Source organism: Rattus norvegicus, chromosome 13 (genome assembly GCF_021556685.1).
Source record: "Rattus norvegicus strain SHRSP/BbbUtx chromosome 13, alternate assembly SHRSP_T2T, whole genome shotgun sequence".
NCBI classification, from domain to species: Eukaryota; Metazoa; Chordata; class Mammalia; order Rodentia; family Muridae; genus Rattus; species Rattus norvegicus.
Genome location: NC_141546.1, coordinates 100,808,357 through 100,831,664, shown reverse-complemented (window position 1 = coordinate 100,831,664; position 23,308 = coordinate 100,808,357). Strand labels below are relative to the sequence as shown.

The 23,308-nt window shown below is 44.8% G+C and overlaps 1 protein-coding gene and 1 non-coding gene across 3 annotated transcripts in view; one reads left to right on the top strand and one right to left on the bottom strand.

Annotated features, from left to right (window-relative positions):
- Window positions 1-23,308, top strand: part of Tgfb2 (transforming growth factor, beta 2) — a 100,953-nt gene that overhangs the window by 22,450 nt on the left and 55,195 nt on the right. The window lies entirely within an intron of this gene.
- LOC120096377 (small nucleolar RNA SNORA70) lies at window positions 8,414-8,548 on the bottom strand. Its single transcript, XR_015636405.1, has one exon. It is a non-coding gene; the product is annotated as a small nucleolar RNA SNORA70 (small nucleolar RNA).

The window sequence follows — 23,308 nt, the reverse complement described above, 5'->3', positions numbered from 1 at the left end:
CCGTTACGTTAGAGATTGGTGGCTTTTCCTGTGCCTGGTGAGTTGGGAATGGAGCACAGCATAGACCAGTTAGAAGCAGGAAGTCCAGCAAGTGAGGCACGGGAGGGAGACCTTCCAAGGACACTTTCGTGTAAATCTCTACCATAGTGACATTTGTGTGCATAGGCTCATGGGCCGTGAACATCTGTGCATGTGCGTGGGGAAGCCGTTTTTATTTTGGTGGAGAGGTGGACAGGTGCCACAGTCTACCTTTCCCTCGGCAAAGCAGAAAGCCAGTCTCTCAAACCTTTGGGTCTGCCCATCTTAGCCCAGTAGAAGAAATTGAAATTTCAATGTCTTTGTTTAAATATTAAAGTCAGTTCTTAAAGCAGGGAGTGTGTAGATAACCCAAAAAGACTTCCGTTGGGCCAGATTTTGACATCTGATTCTTGAGCTCTGAGCACAAAGACTTCACACTCAGAGGTTGATTTCATTCCTTTATCTGAACAAGAAATACCAATGGCGTCACAGATGACCAACATAGGTGTATAGCATAGACTCTGTTCTAGTTTCCTTTCTGTTGTAACAACACCATGGCCAAAAGCAACTTGGGGGAAGAAAGGGTTTATTTGGCTTTCGGGTAACAGTCCCTCATCAAGGGCAGACAGGGCAAGAACCCAAGACAGGAACTTGAAGCAGAAATGATGCAGGAACGCTGCTTCATGGGCTTGTGTTTAGCTACTCTTGTTATACAGTCCAGGATGACCTACAGATAGCGCTGCCCACAGTGGGCTGGGCCCACCTATAGCGATCCACAGTCAAGGCAATATCTTACAGACTTTCCTGTCTAGTCTAGGCAGTTCTTCAACCAAGCTTCATCTCTCAAATGATTCTAGATTGTATCAAGTGGACAGGGCTAGCTAGTACAGACCCCACTTTCAGAGAAATCTACAACTTAGTAGGGAATGCAGGCAGTCCAAACCAAACGGCCAAAACAAAAGCCAACACTATGTGATTGATTTCAAGTGAAGCATCTCAGAGGCCCAAAGTGTTGCTAACAATGGTTTAGGGAGGTAAAGGGTTGCTTCTAGAGCGGGGTGATATTTGCAACCTGGGAGGTGACCTTTGGGATTGTAGTTTGGCCATCTGGCAGCAACAGGAAGTGTTTTATGGTTTCCAGAAGCAGATTTGTCCTTTTCCCTGTGAACTTGTGTGACAAGTCCGGAAGCATCTAGCAGGAAGACTTCCCATGGTCTTTGAAAAAAATTGAGGCATGTCTGCAAAAGAGCCCCTTTGAAAGACTGAGGCCGGAGGACAGGGTTATATGAAGGGCTTGTTTTTCACAGTTGGTTCATTGAGAAGATGCATTTAGCCTATTGATTGTAGACGCTCGTATAATGCTATACTGTGGTAGTTTGGACCCTGTGAAATATAGTATCACCCTATAAGCTCAAGGTCAAACTCAGAAGCCCTGCTGTCAATTCCAGTGGGCAACAGCAAAGATTTATCTAGTATTCATATTGTTATAGTACACCTTCTGAGTCGACTATATGATGCTCTGGGGGGGATCTTCATTCAGGGAGCCTATCTTAGGCATGGTGACAGCCCCTACCCATATTCCACGAGTCACATGACCAAACCTGATTTTAGTGGTGTCAGAAAAGAACACAGGGAGATAAGAAGCATGAGGATTGGTCTACAGAAGAGGATAGCCAACATTTTAAACAAACAACACTGTCTATTACAGGGAATGTTGGGGAGTTGGGAAAGAGGTGGTTTCACCAGTGTTGAAAATTTTCCATATTGTAGATATGCATACAGCCCACACTGTGTCTGTACAGCTTTGGAAAGTGAGTGGCTTTGACGTTACAAGGATAGACACACATGCCCCTGCCTTCCTTTTCATAATGACTTGTTCCTTCAACTGAGACAAGTATTTTTTGTTATCAGAGGCATGGTTGGAAGTTCCAGGTTTCTGAAGCATGTCTTGATATGGTGTATGTAATTTAGGTCTGTCAGGACAATGCTGAAAGAGACTTACTTCCAAAGCGGTGACCTCCCTCGCCTTAGGGTCCTAGACTGCTGTCCTAGTCCTGACATGCCCAGAGGTGTCTGTAGTAGAGGTTGTCCACAGCAAGGATTCTGGCTAATTATCTCTGAGGCTCTGAGTCTTTAGCAGTTTGTGAGAGGGAACCAGGTCTCCTGCTCCTTGTCTATCTTATGTGAACTTCCTGCTGCCTCGAGCCTCATGTATCACGTTATTGCCTAGAACTTTGGTCTCCTAATAGTGACACGTCAGGTACAGACTTTAGAGCCAGGTCTCACCTGCTCTACCTAAGCGAGCAAACTGCGAAGAAGCTCTGGTTTGAAAGGGCTGCTGCTGCGTGACCCCCACGGCCGTGACAGCTCTCTTCTGTGAGGACCCCTGAGTGAACAAGGTAGTGCTCTCGTCTTACGAGCTCATAAACAATCATCGGCACAGACTATTCTTAGTAGCAACAGATGCTGAGCTTTTCCATCCTGCTCTCGGGGTCAGTGGTGGGAAGGAGAAGAAAAAAATGAAAGCATTGTTTTGCACATGGCTGGACATCTGTATTTCTGAATTGCCCTGTTGTGTGCATGATGCAACGGCTGGAGCCGTTTCGCTGAATGTGAACTTTGTCCACCAACCGGAGTCTAAATTGGTTTTGGATCCTTCTGAAATCTAAATGGTCAGAGCATATTTTTCTAATATTCAGTTGGATTGTGTCTTTGCTCCAGAGTGGAGCTGACTCCATATGTGCTCACAGCAGCAGGGAGGGCTTTTTCTGTTGCTTGTTTTCCCAAGACTGACTGCTACTGACTCCATCCATTGTCCTTACCCGGGAAGCCGGGGAGGTGGACCCCCCCCCCCCGCCCCCGGCGGATCCGAGACCAAGGTGACTCCGAAGGTCATCAACTCTAGTAGCATTGCTAGGAAGCAGAGGAGTTTGTTGTTCAGATGCTAAGCGAAGTGAATTACCAGCATGGCTGGCCTGCAGGTATGCTGACTCTGCCTGAGTTGCTCCTGGCATGGTAGCACTAGTTCAGAGTTTGAGCCCCCACTGTGCCTCCAAATCAGTTGGGAAGCCCACATCACCTGTGCTACAGACAGACCAGCTGGAAAAGCTCTGACCCAGTCATCTGCGGAGGGACCTAGAACCTTTAGCATTCAAAAGGCTGCCCAGGTGTGGTCTGGGAACCTGACTGTGGGGAATGCCTATTGCTTATAATAAATCCTTGTGGTTCTGCCTAGCTATTTACGTTATATTTTGAGGGATCAAGGATGGCAGTGTTGATTGATGGAGAGGGTGGGTTCTGACTTTACTCATATAAGGGCAGGAGAGATAATGCAGGCTACAAGGGGCTTGCATGAGGGTTCCAGTTTGATCTCACATAAAAAAGCCAGGTCTGTGCTTGTAATCCTAGTTCTGAAGACAGGGCTGGGGGTAGGAGCATCTTAGTGCTTGTGCTGGCTGAGGTTAGGGAAAGAGAAGCAGATCCCTACACTGCTGTAGCCAACTCAGCCTACTAGGTAAGTTCCTGGCTGGTGAGAGAACTCATTTGTGTCAAATCAAAACATGAGCGGCAAGCAAGGAATGACACCCAGGCTGCCTTCTGCTTTCTACTTGCACAGACATACATGTGCACCCAGATACATGAGAATACACACCCGTGTACACACCTATACACACAACAAACAAAACTAGGGATGATGTTACACATGTGCTAATGGCTAAATAGCTGGGCCCTGGACTACAGATGTCTGTTTTGGGTTAGGGTTAGGGCTATACGTGATCATGATTTCAGTTTCACAGGTGGGAAGTAGACTAGGCTTACAGACACCGTGTGTCATTTTCCCAGGGCCACACAGATGATGGACAACAGAGTCTGAGCATGGACCTGGGCTGTCTGACTCAGGAAGCAGCTCTCCCTTAAGGGATAAACTTCAAGTTTAAGTGAGATTTTATTTGTAGGAATGAGATGACACAGAGAGAGACTCCAAGGGCTGGGAATCATGTGTGTCTTGTGCACAAGGAACTTGTTCTTTTTCCAGCAAAGAGAAGAAAGATGTGGTCTTTTTTCTCTTGGTTTTATCTTCTTAAATACAGTATATCCCTCCTAGAAGCCCGTGACACCCATGGGTTCAAACATAGACATTAGGGTGAAGCAGAGACTCATGTGCTTTCTTTGAAGAGCAAAACCTATTTTTATTTCTGTACATGAGACGCATGACAAGTGTCTTGTCCTTCTCCTCCCTATGCTGGCCAGTAATGATGGTGTGCAACGTACAGCCCCTGTGTTTGTGCAGACAACTGTGATGGTTTTCTGTCTTGGTTTGTTTTCTCCATGCTTCGTTGTCAGCCTGGCAGATTTCAGCACTCCCTGCTTGCTCAAAGAGTGCATTGATTCTCTAACACCTGCTAAAAGATTAGGATCCCACCAGCACAGATCAACCAGTAGGACCGAAATTTTCCATAGCAGTTTCTGCCAAGCCTGTCAATCCCCACACATGGAAAGGAATGTGGCAGATTCGAGAGCCCAATAAATATTTGTTCAATGAGACAGGGACTGAATTTTGCAAATATGCTCCGTAATAGAAAAAAAAAAGCACTGTGCATCTTGCTGAGGACTTCTGAGAAAGAGAGAGGGCGGAGTTTAGTCACATGATGCTTCCATTTCTCCATGAGTGGCGGACTGGCCAGCTTCTAAATTACCTACCTGGAGGAATGCTGTGTCCGTTAGGTGTAGCATATTAAATAGACTTTAAAGTAAAAAAAAATCTGACCACCCAGCCTTTGTTTCTCTCTGTCCCTGTTGACAAAGGCATACTGACTTTTCCCGCTCAGTGTTGTATTTTTTCTTCCTTAGATTAATTTCGATATTCGCAGTCTCATACATGTACATAATGCAGCCTAATTATTCTGTACCCTGTACTCTTCCTCCCATCTCTAGCCACGATTATCCTTCATCCCTACCATCCCTCTCCCAGGTTCAGGATTTTTTCATCCGTGATTTTATAACCCACTTAGTTTAACCAAGGCCTGGCAGTGTCAGCAGTGGGTCCACAGCTGAAGGCAGTCACTCTCTGACTCTCTCAGCAAACACCTCAGCAGTGGTGGGTAGGGCCCCTTCCTTCCCTCCTCCCCTTTCCATGCCTAGCTGTTAATGACAGGCCCATTTTTGTGGAGACCCACGTCTTGGGGTCTGGGGTGAGTGTGTGATTGTCATGGCGGTGTCTTGCCCAAATGTAGACTTTTTCAGCTCGTCTCCCTATCTCTCCGTCCTTACATTCTCTTTGCCCCATCTCCTGAGGTGTCCCTGAGCCGCAGAGGAGACGGTCCATATATCTTATGTGGGGCTGAGCTCTCGGCTATCACTTTATCCTCATCCCCTGTACAGCCAAGGCTCTCTGTACTCACTCCCCTTCAATGGACAGAAAGGCTTCTCTGTTCAAGGTTGAGAGGAATATTTGTCTATAGGCATACATAAATGTTTCAGAAGGCCGTTAGACATCTTGTCAAAGTTTAGACATTTTGTTATTACTTTTAGCAAAGAGGTGGGATACAGACTTACCATATAAGACATCAGTACTCTTTCTACAAAGTAACGATACACACGGGATCCGGGAAACACCCCTATTTGTGATGGCTCCGAAACAATTACATTGGGGGAAACCTAACCAAGGAGGCCAAGGGTCTCTCCAGTGAGAACTTTAAAACTCTGAAAGAGAAATGAAGGAGTATGTTAAGTGACGACAGAAAGACCTCCCACACTTGGGCGTTGTTGAATTCTGTGGAATGAGCATCCCACCAAAAGCCGTTTATAGATTGGTGTGTAATCTCGGTCTAAAAACCCCAGGCTATTTTTCAAGGAAATTAAAAAAAAATGTACATAGTCTTGTTCTCTTTATAAGTTATGGGAGGTGCAGCATCGCTGGGGCATAAAGGAGCAGAGAGAAGAGACTTCCCAGCCCCGTAGGAAAAGTGGGAAACCGTTCTTGGGAGACTTCTCATCCCCAGTGCAGAAGTACCTGGGGGAGACCCTGCTCCCTCAAAGAGTTCGAGTGGCTGTCACGAGGGCCACAAAGGGCCTGTGTGCTTGTATCTGTAGCCAGACTTCACGAGTATTTTTAGGGCCCCCTTTGTCTCAATCTGATTTCTGCTTGAGACTTTTACCACATGTAGCCTGTGTTGAAATGACTTCTAAACTACTCTCCCAGCAGTGGAGAAGGGGTTAGATCAGAACTGCAGTCTTTAAATAGAGTTTTTTCCTTCCTTCTCTTTTTTTAAAAAAAAAATTTATTGCTAAATATCCAACAGACTGAATGGAGGAAATTCAAGTCTAACCCTGGAGGGACCCCTGTTTAGTCATCGGTCTAGACAGACGAGTGTCTGTAGTGGAACAGAAGGTGGTCCTTCCAGTTCAGCTCTGAAGATGCTAATGTCTTGTTTGGTTTTGTTTGTCGACCTCCACGCTGCAGTCCATAAGCTAAGAAAGGGACTCAACCTCTGGTCAACAACTGTCTTGCATGTGACAATTGAGTTATGAACTAGTAGCAAGAAAATGCAGGCTCTGTATGGAGAGACCAGGTTAAAATTCAGCAAGCCTATTCCCCTTTCAGAAGCTCACTTTCTTTTCTTTAAAAAGAAGATTGAAAAAAAAAACTTCACTTTTTAATGAGTTTTAAAGAAGAGAATGATCCGACTGGCAGCAAAGCTTTCCCCTCGTGGGGGCTGGGAATTACCCTTCCTCCATTCGTTCCTGGACACTTGCTGCTGAAGTCCTCCACTTTCTTGCTTTTCTGTTGTGAGAATTCGATTGAAAAAGTAGGTGTGACAGCTCATGGTTTTAGGACCAAATTGACATACATGGAGGGGTGTGAGCAATGCCACCTCAAAGTACAAAAAAGCCGAGAGAGGGCCAAGTTTCCAGGAGACTGGAAGAATGTTACAGATACTGTTTAGAAATACAATGTATCTAAAGACAGTCAAACTGAGAAAGCCCCAAAGACATGGCAGCTGCCAGCCATGGTGGATGAAGAGCATCTGAGCTCTGAGGGGGTTTTCAGACTTCCAGTTAGGCAGGAAGAGTGAGCTCTTGAACTCTACCATGTAACAGTGTGGAAGCTACTCAACACTAGGACCGTGTTCAGTTAAAGGTGTGCCAGGAGAGAGGATATGAGGTGAGGCGTATGAGGTGAGGTGTTCTTCCCATCCCCCAACTTCCTCAGAAAAACTGGTCAAAGCCCCGAATAAGGTGGAGTTAAGGTATTCCTTGGAAGGGCAGGAACTAAGCCAGCCTGAAAGGACCGTGTCTTAGCAAGGCTTTCTCAAAGTAGATAACCCGTGTTTTAAAATTATGCCTGCGTGTGTGTATGTATGCGTTTGTGTGTGTGTGTGTGTGTGTGTGTGTGTGTGTGTGTGTGTTGCATAATTTGTGTGCATATGCTCTTTACATGTTGTATAGAAGCCAGAGGAAGACATTGGGTGTTTTGTTCTCTCACCTATTTCCTTCTTCCCTTGAGATAGGATCTTTCACTAAGGCCGAAGCCACTGGCTACCCGCCTGACTCCACTTCCCTGTAGGAGTTACAGGAGTTAGAGGTCTGTGCAGCCACACCACACCCAGCTTTTTTACACAGGCGCTAGGGACTGAACTAAGGTCCTGATGCTTGTCAGTGGTTCTCGCTTCCCAGAGCCACCTCCTGCCCCCACACCTGCTCCTGCACTGGAATGGATAATAAATTAATTATCTCACCCCTTCAACCTCTCATTTAAGTTCTTTGTCCCTGAAAGTTACCACCTGGGACATTTTATCCATTTATTCAGTTCATTTTCACCATACGCGCACTGCATTGTGGGAGGACCACTTGCTTGGAAGAGGGAAACGGGCCTCAAGCAGAAAGGTGTAAAGGCCCAGGCGTCTCCAAGACTATTGACAAGAGAGCGGGCAAGGACCCTTTCTGATGGTTTATTTTAGATCCTGCTACGGCAACTGCTATCGCTCTTAATAGGATGCGGGGTTTATTACTGAATGGTGGGATGTATGAGTGCATGGAGAAGCCCTAAGGGGTGCAAGACCCACCTCTCATCCAAGAGAACCATGGTTTGACTGCTAATGTGTTTGACCCCACAGCCATGGCAGATGAGCTTCTTCTTAGCTACTGTGTGTCTTCAAATCCCTCTGCATCACACTGGGTGAAGCCGCACTTCTCTGAGATGGGGATCTTCTGGCCAGGGAACTTGAACTTGGCTTTACACGGGGTCTTAGGCTGCCTGTTTCTTATTATTGCAGATGGACAGGTTGACCTGGCCAGTGTGAATCCTGGCCACAGTGTCCTGGGGCTTCCCTAAGGCACCCTACATACCTTACATACCTGCCACTGAGATCAGAGACACGAACATCCGCCAGACAACTGTCTCCAAGGTCCCTCAGAGCACTCCACACAGGCAACAGGCTGCACACACTCTCCAGGAGGCGGCTGTTTATGGCCCTTGCACACTGGGCTCCTATGAGGAAAGGAACCTGACTGGTTTAATTGGCTGCAGAACTTTTATTCTTTCTGACATCACAATTTTATTAGCCCCGGCCTTCAAGCCGTTCACATTCTAATTGTGAAGTTAGTAAGAACTATGGCACACAAGGAAGATATGTTTTTAAAAAGATACTAAGTGGATTTATAGGCTCAGCAAAGGAGAGGTGGGCTGGCAGATCAAACCAGCCTGTGAGAGAGAGCATCCCTCAGTCCAGAGAGCCCAGATCAGCTTCAGCCACAAAGGAAGGAAGGGAAAGCAGCCGCTTCAGCGGCAGAGGAGAGGAAAAAAGCAGCAGACACCTCTGACGTCAGCAAACCTTTCCCCACTCCACACTGCGGTTCTTGACATCCATAGCTGCTGATTCCCACCAGAACCCAGCAAGACTGTGGACACGGCACCTTTGAGTCATGTCTCTTTCAATACAACAGCAATCGATAAAAATCCCCAGTAAAATGTGGTTAACCACAAGGACATCCCTCCCCACCCCCAGCCCCATGTCAGCATGTGATTCATTCATCCCTGCGCTCCTCCGTCTAATATTATGTCACACTGGGAGGCAGGACCCTGCTTCAGTAAAGAACAGAAGTCCTACTCTTTTCTGACCACTCCCCCTCCCCCTTTCTCTGCTTAGGAGCCCCAGGAAACTGAGACCTATCCAACACCTGTGTGGGTGGCTGTGTCCACAGAAAGCTCTGCTTAGATCTCAGGATAACAGGATGGGAAAGATGCAGTCGGATGTCAGTCCCCTGAAGGTGCCACTGAATTAAAAACTGGCTCCTTCCCACAACTCCATTAAAATAAGTTCTGAGCTTAGACCTCCCCAGGTCACCACCTCTGTGTAGCTCATTAGAAATGCATTCAGTTTTGCTATCTTTTTCTTACCTGTTAGGGAATAAATTCTGACTACCTAGGGAGGGATAGGTGAGGCAAAATGGAAGGCACAGAAAGACCTTCACCTGTTTCTATTTGAGTGGTGGTGGTGGTGCTGGTGGTGGTGGTGGTGCTGGTGGTGCTGGTGCTGGTGGTGGTGGTGGTGGTGGTGGTGTGTGTATGTGTGTGTGAAGAGTCCAGCTATTCTGCCATCTGCACTGGAGAAGACCAGGATGATCAAACACTTACAGGCTGGGCTACAATAGTGTTTATACCTTCCTTTACGTACCCTTAATTCATTTGATAAACAATGAGGAAATGTCCCGTTGCATCTCAGGTTTTCCCTTAAGGCTCCAGCTACCCTGTGCTATGTCCCCTTTATCCACCCTTGGTGTTTGCTCCACAGTAACAGAGATACTTTGGAGGGATTCTGGAGGCCGGCGTTTTCTGGAGGCTTTGATTCATTCGATTCTGGAGGTCACGAGATTTGTATTTTCTTCATTTTTCCTCTGAAGAAACCAAGGCAGTGAGAGGCTAAACTGCTTTTTAAGATGATTACATGGCAGAACCGTGACACCCACCCACCCACCGAGGATACCACCATCACTCACCCCCCATGCAGGGGAAGCTCAAGTCTAATTACATCACCCAAGGAGCTGGTGTCATTAATGTATCTGATCATAAACCCTTGGAAGAACATGGCCTAGGTCTGAATATTTGAAGAAAGAGATTCCCGACTTTTGACCTAAATTTTTGAGTCAAAGTGCATCGAACATGCTAGGGTCTCAAACCGAAAGGAGTCGGCCATGTCGAAATTCTTGTTAGAAGAGTATATATACACTAAGTCCTCTGATTAGCGAGCAGTCCAATGTTTATAAGCTGGACGATTTTCAGTATCTTTATTTGAATTGCACGAAGTGGCCAAGTGTAGTTTGGCCCTAGGCTGCAGAGTGTGTGAGTGTTTGTGCCAAGACTCTACTGAGCTCTGCCTGAGACGCCGAACATTCCAGGCCTGTTACCTTGTAAGTGTAATATTTAACAGATTTCCCCCTAAGACGAAGAGCAGAGACTGAATGGCATAGGCTGGTTGGACTGGCAGAATGTGGGCCCCATAATCAGAGGCGCATTTGGGTGGGGGGTTTACCTGGGAAAGTAAACGAAGGTTTGCTACAAAAAATCCCTTCGTCGACTACTCAGGATCTAGAAGGAGATAACAGAGGTGAACCACTTGGGATGCTTACCATGTGCTGGGCACAGTGTCGAATATTTTGCTTTGATGCTCCTATTTTATCCTCACCATCCATAAGGTAGACTCTGCTAAATCTTCCTCTATGTGTGGAGAAAGTGCACCTGAGTCACATGCCCAACCCACTGTTAACCCTGTGCTGTTCTAAGGTCCCTGATTAATACGTCAGGACAGCCAGTACAGGGCTAGCAATGCCAATAACTAATGCATCCGGCAGAGCCAAACGGGCCCAGGCACCCACCACGTCTTCATTCTTTTTCCTTCTCTAATCTTCCCATGTGCCCTAGGAGTCAGATGTGATGGTCTTACATTCCTGGAAACTGAGTAAAAGGCTAAGTCACTTGCTGAAGGCCACACTGGGGTGTGGTAGAGCCAGGGTTAGAATCCACATGTGCTGAATCCCAAACCTTAACTCTCTTTACATCTTTACCAGTGACAAGAGTACAGCTGGAAGTCTGGGCCAGCTGGGCTCTTTATGACCTCCCTGAGGAGAGCAGATCCAAGGGCAAGCAAGATGGCTCAGTGGGTAAACGCACAAGCTGCTGACCTTGCCCGCCTGAGTTCCGCCTCCAGATCCACATGGGTGAAGGAAAGAGACAACAGCTCCTGCATGTTGTTCTCCAGCCTACATGCATGCTCTGTGGCACACATGGACATGTGCGTGTACGCATTCTTACTCACAGATGAGCACACTTACACACAATGTACCCACATAGTTTTCTTATTTAAAGGGATCGTGGGATTTGAGGCAGCGTTCTAGAAGTTTGTATTGAGCACTGGGTTTGTAAAAGCTTCCAAATGAAATCTTTTTGGTAGGTGTGTCTCTCTGTCATCTGTGTGTGTGTGTGTGTGTGTGTGTGTGTGTGTCTGTGTGTCTGTGTGTCTGTGTGTGTATGCACATGCGAGTGTACATGTGTGTATGTGCGCATGTGCATGTGTGCTTGTGTGTGTGTGTGTGAGTTTGCACATGTGAGTGTGTGCCCATGTGATTATGCATGTGTGTGCATGTGTGTATGTGTGTGTTTGCGTGTGCACGAAAGCATGGGTGCATGTACCTGGGAACACACACATACAGAAGGGCACTTGAGACTAGGTCGGGGAAGACTTAGTTTCAGGTGGAAGAAATCCCTAGGTGCTGGAGGAGTGCACGCGCCTTGTCCCAAGGAACTCTCATCCCTTTACCTGATGACCTAAGGTTAAGGAGACACCCAGCAGCTTGGCTTGCCATTATTAATCTTAATTCACCCACAAAATAACCCCAAATTCACTTTGAAGTGCTTTTGTAAAAATGCAGCCTTCCTTCCTGCCAGGCAAGGTCCTCATGAGCCCCTCCACCCCCTGCAGTGCCAGGGCTGCCATCCAAGGAGGCTGGAAATACAAACAGAGGGACCTCATCCCCACAGGCCCCTTGCAGGAGTCCTTTAGTCGGCTACCAGTCCTTTCACCTCAGAAGGTTCTGCTTTGGTTGAATCTCGCCCCAAAAGCAATATTTTTTAGCTAGAGGTGGAAAATTCTAGAAGCGAAGGTGTGAAGTGAAGCTTTTTGGTGAGTGGTGTCCATGGGAGAGCAGTCATCCCTAGCATGAACGAGATGTGCTCCAAGACACACATTTAGGCCCAGCAGGACTGTATTCACAAAGGTCCTTGATGTCACCACTGACTTGATGGCTGTTTCTAAGCAACTGCTGGAACTTCTTTAGTAAAGCAGGGAGTCAGGTTTTTCTTTGTGAACAATGAGGTTTTATTCTGCTGGCCTCTCAGTGCCCCTGTGTCCTTTGAACACTGGGACATGGGGACCAAACCCAAAGGATGATTTTCCATAATCAGAAATGTTCAGGTAAAAGAGAGGTAAAACAACTAGCTGGGAATGAAGCACTGCCCTTTGGGTAGAGAAGTCTGGTTTTGGACGATGAGCTCTTAAAGCCATCAGTCCTTCTTCCTAGCCCAAGGCTCAGGTCATCCTCAGGCACCACAGTGTTCTCTCCTCTTCTGAGAGCATCCCGTTGCAAACACTGTGGTGTAAGGCACAGGCTGTGCTGTTTCTCTTTTACCTACTCATCTCAACTTTAGAAAACAGGCATCTGTGACACGCTGAGGAGTTCATTATCCAGTCCAACCCTACCGCATGAATGGGCCCAATTCTGTTGGAGTCTGAAATATCTGCTTGTCAGCATGCACTAGAACAGCTGTTTTTCAGTGACTCTGCTAATGGCCTAAAAGGCAAGACCGCAAAGCAAAGTATGCATCTCTCAAAATGCCTCTCCTATTGCAATAGCAGTCTACACTAAAACTGTCCAAGAGCGACTGCTGACTTGTCTTCCAAAAGTTCCGTGTGTGTGTGTGTGTGTGTGTGTTGTGTGAGAATGTGTGTGTGAATGTGTGTGTGTGAGTGTGTGTGCATGAGTGTGTGTGAGTGTGTGTGCAAATGTATGTGCGAGTGTGTGTGAGAATGTATGTGTGTAAGAATGTGTGTGAGTGTGTGTGTATGTTTATGTGTGTGTGAGAATGTGTGTGAGTGTATGTGTGAGTGTGTGTGCGAGTGTGTGTGGGTGTGTGTAAGAATGTGTGTGAGTGTGTGTGTATGTTTATGTGTGAGAATGTGTGTGTAAGAATGTGTGTGTGTGAGTGTATGTGTGAGTGTGTGTGAGAGTGTGTGTGAGTGCATGTGTGTGAGTGTGTGTATGTGAGTGTGTGTGTGCGAGTGTGTGTGTGAGTGTGTATGCGAGTGTGTGTGTGTGTGTGTGTGTATGTGTGTGTGTGTACTTCAGCGCAGTGTCATGGAGGCTGGAAGAGGGAGTCAGATCCCTTGAGCTACAGTTGCAGGTGGTTATGAGCTGCCAGATGTGGGTACTGAGAACTCAGACCTTGTAGAACAGCAAGCATCCTTCACAATTTCAGGTAAAAAGTCCTACCAGAATCTTAAAATGAGGGCCTGACAGTCTACTATGAACCAATTCTTTTCTGGCTCCACTACTTACTAGCCATGTGGCCTCTGATATATTTAGCTCAGGCATCGTGGTACTGTACTGTAAGCAAGGACTTTGGAGTCAGGAAAGCCCATGAAGGAAAGGAAGGAGGGTTAAGGTAAAGGAATCCCTCCAAAGGCTGTTGTTTCAGAGGCTGAGAGGATGTGGTAGCAGGACAGAGAAAAGGGTGAGCTCCAGGCCAAGTGTTAAAATGGGGTTGTATGGTTCGCAGTGTGTCTTTCTCAGTGCCAGCTCACTGAACTGTCTCGCTCTTCCAAGCCTTAGTCCTGAGCCTTTGTTCTCTCACCTGCAAAATGGCATTGAAGAAAGGATTGCCCTGGGAGAGTCCTTCAGACTCAGCTACAGTGATTGGCTCTTGAACTACTGAGACTGGCCTCCCAGGTTCCAACCTAACGCTTATTTAATTCACCTAACTTTACCGTTCGTTCTGACCATAAAAGGGTGGATGGTGAACTCACATCTCTTAAGAACTATGGTACTCTTGAACTTGAGGATGACCTAGAGTTCACAAACTAGGATTTGAAAATGGACTGTGAGAGGTTTCCAGAAAATGCTCTGCACTCCAACTGTCTTCCACAGAAACAACGACAGAGTGATCTTATCTCTCTCCCAAGAGGGACTGGGGTTTACACAACTGAAGCCTACATGATCCCTTCCCAGTTCGAGGCACATGTGGTGAGTGGAAAGGAAAAAGAGTTCAGACCTGGGTGTCACTTCTTCTGTCCCCTCACTGGTACTTTGTGGTGGCTGTCTTTGGACCCCAGTTGCCTTATCTGCAGACTGGAAGATGAAACTCAAAAGTTATTTAGGGACCAGAGGATTAGACAAGGACATGTAATCAGATGCTCATCTGAGGATGGCTTATTCAATATGAATTAGCAAGACCACATCCTTTCATGAAAATGGCCTTATGTGGTTGTGGCTAGAGCCCTATGAAGTGACCCACAGTTGACAAGCACAAGGTTGAGTCCTCTTCAGTGTTGCATGACCTCAGAGGCCAGTGGGAATTCCTCCTAAAAGGCAGCAGGCCTTGGTCAGAACCCTTGATCCCTTGGCCATGAGACTTGGAAGATTTTCCATGAAGGGTTTAACATCCACATGTCAGAACAGTGTCTTCGCTGTGCTTCAGCGGATAGTTATGAATGGGGAATGACAGTAGTCTTGGCTGGAGAGGGCCTGCTGAGGGAGCAGTGATGTGGATCCCATGTCTTCTCCTTCCAAAGCTCAATTGGCTTCTCAGAAGCTCTGCCTTACACTGTGACGCTATCTGGCTCCGTTTAGTCTTTGACTGATGGAGCAATTAGCTGAGACCACTGTGTCACAGGAGAGCGTGACCTGCTGTCCAGTTCTCTCCTTGAATCTCACTACAGGAGACACTTTCTGGTCTCAGGGTGGCTTTTGTCCTTTCTGTGTGTTCTGTTAGAAGGCTCTCCCCTGTGCTAAGCTTGAATTGTTCTTAGATTTTCTTTTTCTTTTACCACTCTCATCCCTTGAGGGACTACAGAGCAAGTCTTGATGAGGTGGAGACAGGGAAGAGTAGGAACTGTGGGCTTGGAGACAAGCAGACTTGAGTCACTGTTTCCAGTCACTTATCTGTTTTGGCTTTATGAGGTTGAACAGTGGCTTGCCTGGTGGTAAACTTTAGATCTTCAATCAACAGAAGGGTGGAGATGAGAAACTGTTTGATCCACAGTCTTTACTACTCACACACTGGCATTTATATGCGATACCCAGATGACATGAGGGTTACAAGCGAGGTGATTCTTCCCAAGAAAGCACTTTGTCCAAGTGTTCAACTGTGAGAAGTGCTGATGGTAATTGCATTTGTTCTAAGTTTCCTTATATACCTGGCTTCGGGTGGGGGATCTAATCGGTCATTAGTCTTTTATAAAAACAAAACAAAGACTATTACATTTGCTTTCTCTCTCTCTCTCTCTCTCTCTCTCTCTCTCTCTCTCTCTCTTTCTCTCTCTCTCTCTGTATGTGTGAACACACATGTGCGTGTGCGTGTGTGTGCTCACATGCTACAGTGTACACATGGAAGGACAACCTGAAAGAGTTGATTCTTTTATGTCTTGTGGGCCCTGAGACTCAGGTCATCAGGTTAGCACAGGTTGAGCCATGTCACCCACATGCATCAATGACTTGTGCAACTGTAAGAACAGGCAGTATCCTAAGAGTTGTCCTACTGTGTCATGCTCAGCTCTGCCACAGTTTCCTGATACCAAGAGTTACAAGTTGTGAAGGAGGGGTGTCTGTCCCCAAGAGTTTTGATGGGGCCTTGGGGCAGAGAAACCAATGGCTCCTGTCCACAAGATTTCCCATACTGCCACTCCCTTGAGACTTGTGACTTCTCCTATAGTCCTTATAGTAACGAATCATTGATTTCAGCCAAGGGTATACATAACTCTCCTCTTTTGCTCCCAGAGTAGTGTTGATAATATGATCTTACATTTATTGAGCATTTGTGGTGCTCACATTTATTGACTCTTGTCATTCTTAGTGTTGTTCTCAGCAGCAAATGTAGTTAGGTTTTGGTTTAAAGATACATTATCATCTTCTTCCCCTGACTCAAGGCTGTTTGCTGAAGCCCAGGGAAGAGCCTCCAGTTTTAGTTCTGATATGTGGTCATGTTAATAAGATTCATGTCCAAGAGGACATGGGGCTTCTACACAGAACTGCTCTTCCTTAGTGGAAATTCCCACATGTTCCTTCAAAAAAGGCACATGTCCTCATGTGTCTATGAACTGAGGGACTATTTTGCAAAGCTTTAGTTAGATCCAAATAGCTAATGGCTGTGCTCTTGAAAGTAGGTAGACTTGCTAAATTTGGAATGATAAAATAAGAAGGAGATTTTGCCTCCCTTTTATTAAACCCTTTCACACCACTGTAAATTACTAAAAAGGACTCTTTACCACATGACAAATGCTGTCAAAACACAAGGTAGTAGTTGAGTGTGCTTGCAAAGAGCTAGAAATACTCCCTCTAAGAGACAAGCATGGGCTGGCCACTCAAGGGTGGACAGCATTTCTCTTATGTAAAGGATTTCTAGGTGAAGAATGACCGGCTTGTTGGCATGCCAGCAGTACTTGGCATGTCTGGAGATTGGAAGTGATATGGTCTGCTTGGATTAGGGGAGAGAGCCCAGTGCAGGGCTGCCAAGGGAGTGGAGAGGAGGTGACAGAATGCTCATGAATCTGGAAAGGTAGTTTGGGGCCACAGGGTACAGAGATAAACGTGGTGGAATTGTCTGTCTGAGTATTTTAGGTATGTTGAGACTTTACTGTTTGTTGGAGGTTAACAGAGGGGGGCAATTAAAAATGAAGTGGGCTTGCTTTGTTTTACCATATTCTTGTTGGAATGACTTCTGAAGATGTGTGCACTGCTTAGCCTGGTTCAATGAAAGTTTAAGTGCAGCAATAACACCTCACCTCTATTTATCATTTCGCATTTAGAAAAACTCAACACTCTCAGCCTGCATGGTCATGTTCAACTATGGCTAGAGCCCTCAAGATGATCTCAAGGTCATAGGTATAATGAGGCTATGGGTTTTTCCTCAAGTAACACGATTCCGGGGGCACATAGGAATTCCTCGAGATGCAGCAGCCCTGTGTAGAGACCTTTCAACCCATTGGCCGTGAGACTTGGAAGATTTCCAGTGAAGGGCTTAACACTGTCACATGAGCTACAGCAGAATGACCTTGAGTCAGGGGTACAGAGTGACAATGCCCTTAGCCAGTGGGAGTCACTGAAGGAGCCTCCTTCCAAATAAGCCTGGCTACTGCAGAGGAGTGCCAACCTTGAACATCAGACAGCCAGGTGTCTGCCAGCCACACTTGGTAGAGTCTTGCCCAAAATCTTATTAGATGTGAGGGAACTGTTTTATGTGTGTTGGCATCATGGTGCCCACAGCAGATCTGTAGTGGAGCCCAACCATCGTCCGCTTAAAACTCATTTCTGAGAGTCCCTCCCACACGGCACAATTCAGATTCCTACACAGCCCAGGGGTCACTGTACAAGATCTGTTCATGCATGACTTTTTTTTTTTTTTACCTTCCTTTTACCTTCACAAGATACTCTGATTGAAGCCTGGAGACATATAGTCACCTCTGTGTTGACCCTCTTTATTATATATTAGATTCATAAAATGCTTTTAGGATTCCATCTGGACAAGACAGATATTTAGAATGCTAAGCATGCCACTGAAGTTCATGGGTCTGTCTCCCCTCTCCCTCTCTGTGACCAATCACTATTATTACCCTTAGACTGCATGGACATAATACAGCATAGATACTGCGACAATATTTCAATGTCCTTTGAAGGAATGGCTGCCAGAAGCAGAGGCCCCACACACCCCCAGAGAGGTGGATTTGAAAACAGACTCTGTAGAATTACAGCAGGACTGTAGAAAAGGCGCATTTAGTTGTAAGAGTTCCCAACTGCCTTCCTAAAATAAAATATCATATACAATTGTTTGTTTCTTCAAAGAAAGAGTCAGGGATAAAGTGCAGGTATTTTTTCTTTTTTTTAATTTATTTAATACGTAATAATAATTCTTTGGTTTCCGGGCAAACATCCCCCTCCCCCCTCCCCTTCCTTATGGGTGTTCCCCTCCCAACCATCCCCCCATTGCCGCCCTCCCCCCAACAGTCTAGTTCACTGGGGGTTCAGTCTTAGCAGGACCCAGGGTTTCCCCTTCCACTGGTGCTCTTACTAGGATATTCATTGCTACCTATGAGGTCAGAGTCCAGGGTCAGTCCATGTATAGTCTTTAGGTAGTGGCTTAGTCCCTGGAAGCTCTGGTTGCTTAGCATTGTTGTACATATGGGGTCTCGAGCCCCTTCAAGCTCTACCAGTTCTTTCTCTGATTCCTTCAACGGGGGTCCTATTCTCAGTTTAGTGGTTTGCTGTTGGCATTCGCCTCTGTATTTGCTGTATTCTGGCTGTGTCTCTCAGGAGAGATCTACATCCGGCTCCTGTCGGTCTGCACTTCTTTGCTTCATCCATCTTGTCTAATTGGGTGGCTGTATATGTATGGGCCACATGTGGGGCAGGCTCTGAATGGGAGTTCCTTCAGTCTCTGTTTTAATCTTTGCCTCTCTCTTCCCTGCCAAGGGTATTCTTGTTCCCCTTTTAGAGAAGGAGTGAAGCATTCACATTTTGATCATCCGTCTTAAGTTTCATTTGTTCTAGGCATCTAGGGTAATTCAAGCATTTGGGCTAATAGCCACTTATCGGTGAGTGCATACCCTGTATGTCTTTCTGTGTTTGGGTTAGCTCACTCAGGATGATATTTTCCAGTTCCAACCATTTGCCTACAAATTTCATAAAGCCGTTGTTTTTGATAGCTGAGTAATATTCCATTGTGTAGATGTACCATATTTTCTGTATCCATTCCTCTGTTGAAGGGCATCTGGGTTCTTTCCAGCTTCTGGCTATTATAAATAAGGCTGCGATGAACATAGTGGAGCACGTGTCTTTTTTATATGTTGGGGTATCTTTTGGGTATATGCCCAAGAGAGGTATAGCTGGATCCTCAGGCAGTTCAATGTCCAATTTTCTGAGGAACCTCCAGACTGATTTCCAGAATGGTTTTACCAGTCTGCAATCCCACCAACAATGGAGGAGTGTTCCTCTTTCTCCGCATCCTCGCCAGCATCTGCTGTCACCTGAGTTTTTGATCTTAGCCATTCTCACTGGTGTGAGGTGAAATCTCAGGGTTGTTTTGATTTGCATTTCCCTTATGACTAAAGATGTTGAACATTTCTTTAGGTGTTTCTCAGCCATTCGGCATTCCTCAGGTGTGAATTCTTTGTTTAGCTCTGAACCCCATTTTTTAATAGGGTTATTTGTCTCCCTGCGGTCTAACTTCTTGATTTCTTTGTATATTTTGGATATGAGGCCTCTATCTGTTGTAGGATTGGTAAAGATCTTTTCCCAATCTGTTGGTTGCCGATTTGTCCTAACCATGGTGTCCTTTGCCTTACAGAAGCTTTGCAGTTTTATGAGATCCCATTTGTCGATTCTTGATCTTAGAGCATAAGCCATTGGTGTTTTGTTCAGGAAATTTTTTCCAGTGCCCATGTGTTCCAGATGCTTCCCTGGTTTTTCTTCTATTAGTTTGAGTGTATCAGGTTTGATGTGGAGGTCCTTGATCCACTTGGACTTAAGCTTTGTACAGGGTGATAAGCATGGATCGATCTGCATTCTTCTACATGTTGACCTCTAGTTGAACCAGCACCATTTGCTGAAAATGCTATCTTTTTTCCATTGGATGGTTTTGGCTCCTTTGTCAAAAATCAAGTGACCATAGGTGTGTGGGTTCATTTCTGGGTCTTCAATTCTATTCCATTGGTCTATCTGTCTGTCTCTGTACCAATACCATGCAGTTTTTATCACTATTGCTCTGTAATACTGCTTGAGTTCAGGGATAGTGATTCCCCCTGAAGTCCTTTTATTGTTGAGGATAGTTTTAGCTATCCTGGGTTTTTTGTTATTCCAGATGAATTTGCAAATTGTTCTGTCTAACTCTTTGAAGAATTGGATTGGTATTTTGATGGGGATTGCATTGAATCTGTAGATCGCTTTTGGTAAAATGGCCATTTTTACTATATTAATCCTGCCAATCCATGAGCATGGGAGATCTTTCCATCTTCTGAGGTCTTCTTCAGTTTCTTTCTTCAGTGTCTTGAAGTTCTTATTGTACAGATCTTTTACTTGCTTGGTTAAAGTCACACCGAGGTACTTTATATTATTTGGGTCTATTATGAAGGGTGTTGTTTCCCTAATTTCTTTCTCGGCTTGTTTCTCTTTTGTGTAGAGGAAGGCAACTGATTTATTTGAGTTAATGTTATACCCAGCCACTTTGCTGAAGTTGTTTATCAGCTTTAGTAGTTCTCTGGTGGAACTTTTGGGATCACTTAAATATACTATCATATCATCTGCAAATAGTGATATTTTGACTTCTTCTTTTCCGATCTGTATCCCCTTGACATACTTTTGTTGTCTGATTGCTCTGGCTAGAACTTCAAGAACTATATTGAATAAGTAGGGAGAGAGTGGGCAGCCTTGTCTAGTCCCTGATTTTAGTGGGATTGCTTCAAGTTTCTCTCCATTTAGTTTAATGTTAGCAACTGGTTTGCTGTATATGGCTTTTACTATGTTTAGGTATGGGCCTTGAATTCCTATTCTTTCCAGGACTTTTATCATGAAGGGGTGTTGAATTTTGTTAAATGCTTTCTCAGCATCTAATGAAATGATCATGTGGTTTTGTTCTTTCAGTTTGTTTATATAATGGATCACGTTGATGGTTTTCCGTATATTAAACCATCCCTGCATGCCTGGGATGAAGCCTACTTGATCATGGTGGATGATTGTTTTGATGTGCTCTTGGATTCGGTTTGCCAGAATTTTATTGAGTATTTTTGCGTCGATATTCATAAGGGAAATTGGTCTGAAGTTCTCTTTCTTTATTGGGTCTTTGTGTGGTTTAGGTATAAGAGTAATTGTGGCTTCATAGAAGGAATTCGGGAGTGATCCATCTGTTTCAATTTTGTGGAATAGTTTGGATAATATTGGTATGAGGTCTTCTATGAAGGTTTGATAGAATTCTGCACTAAACCCATCTGGACCTGGGCTCTTTTTGGTTGGGAGACCTTTAATGACTGCTTCTATTTCCTTAGGAGTTATGGGGTTGTTTAACTGGTTTATCTGTTCCTGATTTAACTTCGGTACTTGATATTTATCTAGGAAATTGTCCATTTCCTGTAGATTTTCAAGTTTTGTTGAATATAGGCTTTTATAGTAAGATCTGATGATTTTTTGAATTTCCTCTGAATCTGTAGTTATGTCTCCCTTTTCATTTCTGATTTTGTTAATTTGGACACACTCTCTGGGTCCTCTCATCAGTCTGGCTAAGGGTTTATCTATCTTGTTGATTTTCTCAAAGAACCAACTTTTGGTTCTGTTGATTCTTTCTATGGTCCTTTTTGTTTCTACTTGGTTGATTTCAGCTCTGAGTTTGATTATTTCCTGCCTTCTACTCCTCCTGGGTGTATTTGCTTCTTTTTGTTCTAGAGCTTTTAGGTGTGCTGTCAAGCTGCTGACATATGCTCTTTCCTGTTTCTTTCTGCAGGCACTCAGCGCTATGAGTTTTCCTCTTAGCACAGCTTTCATTGTGTCCCATAAGTTTGGGTATTTTGTACCTTCATTTTCATTAAATTCTAAAAAGTTTTTAATTTCTTTCTTTATTTCTTCCTTGAACAGGTTATCATTGAGTAGAGCATTGTTCAATTTCCACGTATATGTGGGCATTCTTCCCTTATTGTTATTGAAGACCAGTTTTAGGCCGTGGTGGTCTGATAGCACGCATGGGATTATTTCTATCTTTCTGTACCTGTTGAGGCCCGTTTTTTGACCAACTATATGGTCAATTTTGGAGAAAGTACCATGAGGAGCTGAGAAGAAGGTATATCCTTTTGCTTTAGGATAGAATGTTTTATAAATATCTGTTAAGTCCATTTGGCTCATGACTTCTCTTAGTCTGTCTACGTTTCTGTGTAATTTCTGTTTCCATGATCTGTCCATTGATGAGAGTGGGGTGTTGAAATCTCCCACTATTATTGTGTGAGGTGCAATGTGTGTTTTGAGCTTCAGTAAGGTTTCTTTTACGTATGTAGGTGCCCTTGTATTTGGGGCATAGATATTTAGGATTGAGAGTTCATCTTGGTTGATTTTTCCTTTGATGAATATGAAGTGTCCTTCCTTATCTTTTTTGATGACTTTTAGTTGAAAATTGATTTTATTTGATGTTAGAATGGCTACTCCAGCTTGCTTCTTCTGACCATTTGCTTGGAAAGTTGTTTTCCAGCCTTTCACCCTGAGGTAGTGTCTGTCTTTGTCTCTGAGTTGTGTTTCCTGTAGGGAGCAGAATGCAGGGTCCTCGTTGCGTATCCAGTTTGTTAATCTATGTCTTTTTATTGGGGAGTTGAGGCCATTGATGTTGAGAGATATTAAGGAATAGTGATTATTGCTTCCTGTTATATTCATATTTGGATGTGAGGTTATGTTTGTGTGCTTTTCTTCTCTTTGTTTTGTTGCCAAGACGATTAGTTTCTTGCTTCTTCTAGGGTATAGCTTGCCTCCTTATGTTGGGCTTTACCCTTTATTATCCTTTGTAGTGCTGGATTTGTAGAAAGATATTGTGTAAATTTGGTTTTGTCATGGAATATCTTGGTTTCTCCATCTATGTTAATTGAGAGTTTTGCAGGATACAGTAACCTGGGCTGGCACTTGTGTTCTCTTAGGGTCTGTATGACATCTGTCCAGGATCTTCTGGCCTTCATAGTTTCTGGCGAAAAGTCTGGTGTGATTCTGATAGGTCTGCCTTTATATGTTACTTGACCTTTTTCCCTTACTGCTTTTAATATTCTTTCTTTATTTTGTGCGTTAGGTGTTTTGACTATTATGTGACGGGAGGTGTTTCTTTTCTGGTCCAATCTATTTGGAGTTCTGTAGGCTTCTTGTATGCCTATGGGTATCTCTTTTTTTAGGTTAGGGAAGTTTTCTTCTATGATTTTGTTGAAGATATTTACTGGTCCTTTGAGCTGGGAGTCTTCACTCTCTTCTATACCTATTATCCTTAGGTTTGATCTTCTCATTGAGTCCTGGA